The sequence below is a fragment of the Setaria italica genome, chromosome VII (genome assembly GCF_000263155.2).
Source record: "Setaria italica strain Yugu1 chromosome VII, Setaria_italica_v2.0, whole genome shotgun sequence".
Lineage (NCBI taxonomy): Eukaryota > Viridiplantae > Streptophyta > Magnoliopsida > Poales > Poaceae > Setaria > Setaria italica.
In genome coordinates this window covers 12,134,472-12,143,878 of record NC_028456.1, presented here as the reverse complement: position 1 = coordinate 12,143,878, position 9,407 = coordinate 12,134,472, and the positions used below count along the sequence as shown (strand labels likewise).

The following is a 9,407-nucleotide window of genomic DNA, read 5'->3' as shown; positions in this document are numbered from 1 at the left end:
TTGATAATGCATAGTGATTTGGTAATGTAATGCCTCAAATTCAGTTACATAATCCTTTACGGAACCTGTTTGCTGCTCCAGCAACTCATCAATGGCATGTTTGTAGTCATAAGCACCAAATTTGTTCTGTACTGTCTTCATAAAAGCCTCCCAAGAGCTCAACCCATATTTCAGCTTATATACCTGCATCCATCTTTCTGCATTATCATCCATATGTAGAGAAGCAGCAGTGGTCCACGTAGATTCTGGTATGCTCAACAGCTTGAAGTAGTCCTCACACTTATCCTTCCAAATAGATGGGTTCGTGCCATTGAACCTAGATAAGTTCATCTTTGGCATAAAGCCTTTGTTCCCTCCTCTGTCGCCAGCATTGTTCCTATGAGAAACTCATGCACGAAAGTGTCTTCTTGCTCCACTAGTAGTTGGCCGGTGATTGGTAAATGGGTTATCAGTAGTAGTATCTGAATCTATAGGGTTAGGTGGTGCATCGTCCGCTGAACGCATTTGATTCATCCTTAACTTAGCCACTGCGTGGCATGTAGCCTCTATCTGTTTAGCCATGGTCTGTTGCAGCATCTGCTCTGTCACTTTTGTTGACATGTCAAATTTCACTTCAAACTTCTGTTGGTTCCGATCAATCTCTTCTACCTTGGAAAATAGTAGATCCATATTCTCCAGTACTGAGTTCTAGCGTTCCTCATCATTCTTCGCTATCTCATCCATCTTGTTGAGCTCAATTTGAGTCTGCACCGTGGTGCCTACACCTCAAGCTGAGCGAGCTACGATCTGGTATGGGGAAACCTCGATTCCCTCTCTCGAGGCCCAAATCAAGTCACTCAAGGATGAAGGAATAACAACGGCACTCACCCATTCCCACGAACACCCGTCGAGCTGCTCGACGCTGCACCTTGATGCAGATTTCGAGTCGCCGCCACCACACGCCTCCAAATCCACAAATCTAGGAACAATTTCAAGCCTCCGAGTTGATTCGCCAGCAAGCGGAGCTGATGGCATGTAGAAATTACAGGGAGAACAAATCGTGACCGGTGCAGCGTGGCACACAACTCGATCCCCAAAACCAACACAGTTTATCAAATCAACGCCAACGAAATCTCGCGAATCGACAGCGGGCACGCTGAGGATAGCTAAATCTGATACCAACTGTAACAACCCTTAGGCCGCCGGCGATCGCCGGGACATGAGCCGATCACAGGAGGGACACAGAATTGACGGTGGAAGGTCGGACAAGGAACCTTAACACCCAGTTCACGATTTACTTCGATAGATAGTTCTAGGTGCTGGCCTATATGCTCAGCTACTGACAGTGTTACAATTTAAACTCCTACGTCGAACACATTACACGTCTTCCGACTTCCCCCTCCTTACGCCTGGCCGTCTGTTACACTGCCCTGTTCTCGTCGGGCAATCGTTCTCCACTGCCCGCTCGCAGACCTAATGGTATCTGCGGCGACAGAAGTGCTTTACCTGTTTGTGAGGTAGAGGCCGTTGCTGTTGTCAACTTCTTGTGAAAATTCAAAACTAGCATAGTCTCGTTTAAAATTTGCAGTCTCAAGTTACACATGTTTCATAGACGTATGCATCTGTGAGAACAATTGATAAAATTGTATGTTGACTACAATATCAGCTTTTATAGCAGCTGGAATATTTTGAGCGGTCGAAGGAGCAAACGTGTATGTTTCTTCAAAGAAAAAAAAAACAGAGGAGCAAACGTGTATGCCTTCCTTCCACCGAAATCGCAATCCACAGCAACTAGAGCCTATACTTTACAAGATTCCGAACATCTTCAACACCTGCTCCATGTTTGTAGTCTAAAATCCTTAGTTTCATTAGCATCCCCTACGCATGATTCAGTCACTGTCCTGAGAGGTGAGAATCCTCTTGAGAGCATGGGGTAGGTCCAGCACAATGTCCGCGTAAGCTGAAACACAGAACAGGGAGGGAGGAAACAGATCAGAACAAAGTTCCGCACAAACCTGTGTGTATATTGTACGGCAAGGAGAAGACAAGGGGCAGGATAGGGACCTTCTGGTAGACATAATGTCTTGAGCGCTTCCTCAGCGTACGAAAGGCGAAACGGTACCGGCTGGGAAGCTGACGCACTGCTGCTTCGTGTGGATATTCTCTTGGATGAGCGAAGTGGCCAAGCCAAGACCCTTGCCTGGCTCGGCAGGGTCAGAAGTAGATCTGAATATCGGATACTGACTGTAATCTTGCTGCTCAAACATTTGTATATTTCAGTCTCTAGACGAGGTAAAACATGCAGCTTACTATGCAAAAGCCAAGGGCCAATGAAAAATAAGGGTAACAACTTGCATGTTTAAAATCAGCAGGCAGCATTCAAGATGGTGCTAGCAAAGAAAAATGAAAGACTTCTAGTTGTAGATATTCTACAAAGCTGTACTCGAAACAGAACAGAACTTGACTGGTGCAAATCCCAGCATTATTAGCAGTTATTGTCCTTACCACTCAAAATCCTCCAAGACAAACTCTATCACATTGTAAGGAAGACTGTGGAACAGTTCGCCAATTTGGTTCCCATAGAGCTCCTTGATAAGCCGAACCTTGAACATGAAATACAAAATTATAATTAACAATCTGCTGTCGAAGAAAACACATTGCAGTAGCTCTATGGCCTATCCGTCTTCAGCTCACATACGAGCCTACTAACAATCTTTACAGCCAAACTTCAAAAACAGCTGAGACCAAACGATAGAATGCATCCTTGGCAAAAGGGAAAAAAGGGATCCATGACTCATCTATACCCTTTTCTAATACAGGTTTACAGTAGACACTGGAACAGAACCAAAAATCAACCAGTACGACAAATTGGTCAATTTATACATAAAGTATTACATAAGCAAAAATTGAAGATTGGTATGCTGTACAGTGGCTAAATGCACACATATATGTAGAACGAGAACACTAAAAAATTAAGTCCAAATATAGATAAGAGTAAAATGCACCAGAAGTCCATCAACTTGTAAAGAGGTGTCACTTAGGGTCTGTTTGGTAGAGCTCCATCTGATTCTGATTCTCTATGGGAGCTAATTCTTTGAGAGAAGTGATTCTGTGGGTGAAAGTGATTCTCTTTGATTCTTTAGCATAAACTCTTAAAATCAGGATGGAGAATCACTTCACAGAATCAGGAGAAGCTACTTTTTTCAGCTCCCAGCCTCTTAGTTCATTTTAGAGAATCACTTCACAGAATTGTTAGAGAATCACTTCACTCTAAAAAACTGTTTGGCAGAGCTCCTGCTGGATTCAGCAGAGAATCAACTCTGGGAGCTCTGCCAAATGCACCCTTAGGTCCACAAACTCTGAAAGTGCACTTTTGGGTCCATAAACTTGTTAAGTCGTTCCCCCAAGTCCATACACCTCCACATGGGCATCTAGCGCTGACATGGTATGCTGACTGGGCATCTTCTCTCTCATCCCTCTCATCTTCCTCTCTCTCCCTCTAGCATTTCATCGAACATGTCGACGGTGGTGATGGCACAGAACTCTTCATATGCTTCATGGAGGAGAAGCGGATGAAGAGCTCCTGCCGCCACCGCCGTCGACATGTTCGATGAAATGCTAGAGGGAGAGAGAGGAAGATGAGAGGGATGAGAGAGAAGATGTGCAGTTAGCGTGCCATGTCAGCGCTAGATGCTCATGTGGAGGGGTATGGACCTGCTGTGAACGACTTAACAAGTTTATGGACCCAAAAATGCACTTTCGGAGTTCATGGACCTATGTGGCATCTCCTTACAAGTTATGGAGAACAGAGATCTGATATAGTTACTCATTTTCTGAAAATAAAACTGCAATGAGCACAGCTCCTGCCATGTGCTGTTGCCTGGCTAATGTTTGCACAAGACACTAGCCAAGAGGGTTCAGCTTATGCAAAGATGAACAAACAAGTGGTAGAGTTGTTTCAACCGTTTTCATTAGAGTTTTTGCAACACAAAGTTAACAGATCATCTGTGGTGATATCTTCAATGGTGTTTTTTTTCATGATTATAAAGCTTTTGACTTTATACAGAGCAAATTTATATGAAAATAAGAATACGAGATATGAAGGTCTTGTTTGGCTAGAGTAGAGCATGGAAATATAATTAGTAAAAATCAGTATGAAACAGCTTCTGCATGACAAACAGAAAATATTACCACCAGGAGTTATACACAAAAACATATTAAATATTTCTATTCAGTTGAAGAACATGGAGACAGCTCAGCTGAACAGACCATATGCATTATGCCTCACCGAGACTAGATCAATTGTTTAAAAGATAGAGTGCAAGTCAGATTACTGTAGCAGAGGCGGACAATTGTTATGTAATTTCTAGCATTACGCAATAGAAGATAAGGAAATCTGAATATAAAATTACACATAAGTTACATGTGGGATTGACTCCTAATAGCTGATACTGACCTGCTCTCCTAACAATATAAGCCTGTAAAATTTCTTCAAGGTGATCAATAAATTTCTGCAAGGAAAAACATGTTAGCATATAGAACTTTTCACACAATTCATATGGTAAAAGCAAGCGCTGTGAGAAAACATACAGTGGCATTAGATGACAGGAGATCACTTTCCAATTCGCGTATGGGCAGAAAGAAAGGTAAGGTGTGCTCAATCAGAGTCATCTTTTCCAGGAATGACTTGCTTTCCAAAACACAATGAAATATTTTACAAGGCTCACCTGCAAAATAGAATTCTTAATATTTGTACAGAATTATGAGAGTCATTCTCTTTTTTTAGTTCGATTTTTTCGCACTAGTAAATGGTTCCTCCTATTTGAAACTGTTTAATATGCATAATGTTTCTGTTGTACATAGCAAGCAGTTATGGTTATGGAAATCCCAGTGTATAATTCTGTATAAATAGTTTTAAAACTATAGCATAATATTTTGCACTATGCACATGCGGTATTCTGAATGATTCTCGTAATTATGTACAGAACTAAAAAATCGAACTAAAAATTATTCTCTAAAAAAACGAACTAGAAATATTAAGGGTAATCACCAGCAAAGAATGTCTCATACTGTATGCCAATTCTCGCTCCATCAAGCAATAGATAACCTATTAAAGAGAAGAAAATTAAATTTCAATATGCTAATAATAACTGACAACTTAAGGAAAATTATATCTAGCATACCTAGTCTTTACCCATAATGACTCTCATAATAGAAAACAATAATAGCATGATGGTGCTGCATAACATGTGTTTTACGCTAATTTATAAGGGCACCATAGCCATGTACAAGCTGGGATAATGCATAAGGCAGCTGAAAGTCCACAACACTGGTTTGACAGATAGATTGGTTGTGGTGGTAACCAGTATAGATGCTTTGCAAATTCTAGACACAGAAAGTCAGAAACAGAATTTTAACTCATGAAACACCACTACCCAGCCCAGCCAACATAATCACTGGCTAGTATATTGTGAAGATTGGTTGTGGAGGTAACCAGTATAGATGTTTTGCAAATTCTAGACTCAGAAGCAGAATTTCAACTCATGAACACCAGTACCCAGCCCAGCCAACAGAATCACCGGCTAGTATATTGTGATGACAAAGGGGTCATGTAATATGCCACTAAATCCCAATCCCAACTTAGCCATATCTTATTGTAGTAGAGCCAAAATTGAACAATTATTAGTGCAAGAGGAAATAACAAAGGCTAACCCGAGCAAATCAACCAGGGGAGAAAACAACCCTACCAAAGCAACACAAAGCTAGATTGAAACAAGTTGATCCTGCATGCTAACCAGATACAAAGCTAGATTTAAAATCAATGGTCTAGAGAGCATGTTACCTTATTTCTAATCCTATATGTAGTCTTTGATTGAAATGGAAGATCTCCTGGAACATTTACTTGGTTAGCCATGGCCTTCCTGTCAGCCTCCATATGGACCTGGTCTACGAGATTGAGCAAACTCAACGAAAATTCAGAATTCGCAGAATGTGAGAAGAAAAAGGTGAAAATTAGACTGTTGAAACACATTAAATACCTTCTCACGGATAGTAGCCAGCAAACAATCATTCCAATCATCATCATCTATTGAAATCTCTACAGAAGGTAGAAAAAGGGTGTTGGCAATTTTCCAAGAGAAAGATACAATTCAGAGCACAACAATGTGGTGCTGGTATTAGAAGTTAAATGCTACATCTAGTAAAATCCAAGTATGAGATTATGCTAGCAGTACAGAAAATTACAAGAAAAAACAGCAAACAAGCCAGGCATATTATCAGCCTATCCTACTAAACTACACTATGCATTTAGTTTCTTCCGATAAAGGGCCATTTGAATTCTACCCCAACTTTTTCTAACTTCATGTCTGCCCTCCTTTTTCAACTTTCCAACATTGCCCTTACTTTAACCAAGTCAATGCATCATTGCCCCTTGACTTCGCAAAGAAGGGGTAATAGTGCAAAGCTGAAAAAAGGGGGACAAACATGAAGTTAGAGGTCAAGTTCAGGGAACTTATGCAATCATCCCCATCAAAATTAATTTGCGCAGAGGTAATTCCACCTGAGCTCAAAACAAGCTGATACCTGCAAGAAATGCGACAAATCTACCGTAGCATGTCCAATACTGTTGTGTTGCTAGGGCTTCCTTCCACCTATATCTTTTCAACAGTATTATTTTTCAAATCCACTTTGAAGTATTGTAAAACTTGCCCCCAATATTATATTCAGACCCAACTTGGAGGAAGTATATATCATTAACCTAATGACAACACTGATTTGTATTCCAAAATGCAGAGTTTATGATATAGACCTACAGTTCTTGATCTCTATCCCTGTGATCTATAGATCAAACACCGTAAACTCAAATATCCAAACAATCTAAAGGAAGTTATCAATTACAGCATGTTGCCACAGTATGTTTAATGCATCATGCTTTCCATTTACGGCAGCAAGATGCTTCTATTCATCCAACAGCTTGCACCAGTTCAGGTGCAGTGAAAAACTTCTCAAATAAGCTATTTAGAACAGTGGTAATGTGCCTCCCAAATCCAGGAATATTCAAAATGATATCATAGGTAGTGCGTTATTAAAATTTCTATCAGTCCGTTGAACTGCGCTGTCAGAATTTAATCAGCAATATAAGATACAATTGCAGTGTCAGAACATGAAAATTCAATCTGGAAACCTATGATGGTTACTTCTAATTGAACAAATGTTCACCACATGATCAACAAATGCCTTTTCCAAAACTGTGCAGCATTTATGTAGGTTAGCAGATAAGACACTTCTGAGAAGTAATAACCAAATTGTTTAAAAATCATACGAATCATAGAATGTTTGGGAACAACTGCAAAAAGACATGGGCACTACTCTAATCAGAAGCTCGGCCTATCATCCTCAAACAGGAGGACAGACAGAAAGGGTCAACCAAATCCTGGAAGACATGTTGAGAGCATGTGTCCTTACCTTCTCTAGGCTATGGGATGAATGTTTGCCCCTAGCCGAGTTCTCCTATAATAATAGCTATCAAGCTAGTATTAAAATGGCACCTTTCGAAGCCTTATATAGTCGAAAATGCCGAACCCCCTCGAATTGGTCGGAAGTAGGAGAAAGAACACATTTGGGATCAGATTTGGTTATGGAAACCGAAGAAAAGGTCCGAAAAATTCGTAAACATTTGGAAATAGCCCAGTCTCGACAGAAGAGTTATTCAGATAAAAGGAGATGGTCTTTGGAATTTCATGTCGGAGATTTTGTATACCTGAAAGTATCCCCAATGAAAGGAGTACAACGTTTTGGAATAAAGGGTAAATTAGCCCCAAGGTATATTGGTCCTTATGAAATTCTGGAACGAAAGGGTCCGGTAGCATACAAGCTATCGTTACCAGACCAACTTACTTCTATACATGATGTATTTCATGTATCCCAGCTCAAGAAGTGCTTAAGAGTTCCAGAAGAGATTCTAGAAGATCCAGAAATTGAGCACGAACCAGACCTAACCTACGAAGAAAGGCCTATTAAAATTCTGGATCAAAAGACAAGAGATACCCGAACTCGGATTATTACGTTTTACAAGGTACAATGGAAGCATCATACTCCAGATGAAGCTACTTGGGAACAGGCTGAAGACCTAGAGTCTAAATATCCTGAGTTATTTGAAACTGGAGCAGATGAACAAAAGCCACCACCCCACTTTCCTTGTACAGAAAAGAGAAAGATATTTGATCTGACGCAGTTTCCTTTCCATTCTCAAAGCCAAGAATTTAACCCTTGGAATCTCGGGACGAGATTCTGTTAAGGGGGAGAGGCTGTAACACCTGCTATTTTAGCCATCAAAAGTAATTCTGAAGAGATAGAAGCAAATCATGAAGAAAAGGAGAAGAAATTGGCTAAAAATCAAATTCGAGTCAAATTTGACCGAAATTTGAATTTTGAATTCGAAATTCAGAAAAATTTGGCAAAAATATGGAATGGAAGGATAAGAGTGTTTAAAACTTGAAGATCAAGACTAGGGACAAAATCTGGACCTAAATATTTCAAGAAAACCCAAAAAAGAAATCAAAATAGAAGAGCACTATTCACCGTCCGACAATAGGATTTCAGAAAAACAGCATAAGAGCCCATTTTGGAATTTGATTTCTGCTAAATTTTCCAAATAAGTGGACTAAGGCAACTGTACAGTGATGAAGTATGGACTTTGGACCAGCATATTGGGGTGTTGTTGATCAAGAACTACCAAGGGAACCAATTTAATTTAAGGCCTAAAGTGGGCACTCTGCCACTTTCGGCCAAGTCACTAAAACAGCAAATTGCGTAAGTCTGAAACAGTGAGAAATGGCTGAGTTTGGAATAAATTTCAGAAAAATATAGTGTAAAGGGTATAGGTGTTTATGGGCAAAATGGGATCTTTGAAAGTTGTAGAACACAAATGGATGGGAGTTGGATTGAGAAAAATGGAATTGGTGCACTGAAAGTGAATTAACGTACATGGCCATATCAAATGACTGATGAACTGAACTTCAAGTTTCAGACTAATTCAATTAGATAAGGGAAAGAATTCAAAATTCGACTATGCTAGGATGTTTATCTCGGGTCAGAGCAAAAATAAAACTTGGAGAGTTCAAGTTTATCTACAACATTGCTTAAAGAACTAGGGAGCCGTCGGATTCAAAATCAACCGTGATTTGGACCTGAACTTTCGGGCGTCAGAAACAAAAGAGGGGGGGGGTGACAGAGCTGAGCCCGACGTGTCGCCGCCGGCGTCCTCGGTCGACCACCAGCACAGCAGCTACGCCACCTCCTTACCACGCAAGCCTACGAATAGGCCACGGTGTCGTTCATGCGCCGGTGAAACTTTTGTATAACTACGAATAGGCCACGGTGTCCTTTTCCCTTGAAATGATCATGTAAACTTTTCACTTTACTACTTT

General features: G+C 40.5%; 2 long non-coding RNA genes across 2 annotated transcripts; both read right to left on the bottom strand.

Moving 5' to 3' along the window:
- Positions 1-1,855: 1,855 nt before the first annotated feature.
- Positions 1,856-2,073, bottom strand: LOC111257817. The gene is made up of 2 exons (XR_002678374.1): positions 2,044-2,073; positions 1,856-1,939 (listed from the first exon to the last, which is right to left on the bottom strand). It is a non-coding gene; the product is annotated as an uncharacterized LOC111257817 (long non-coding RNA).
- A 2,503-nt stretch (positions 2,074-4,576) lies between these two features.
- Positions 4,577-6,055, bottom strand: LOC111257806. Its single transcript, XR_002678356.1, has 4 exons — positions 6,018-6,055; positions 5,822-5,920; positions 5,030-5,086; positions 4,577-4,706 (listed from the first exon to the last, which is right to left on the bottom strand). It is a non-coding gene; the product is annotated as an uncharacterized LOC111257806 (long non-coding RNA).
- Between the last annotated feature and the right edge of the window lie 3,352 nt (positions 6,056-9,407).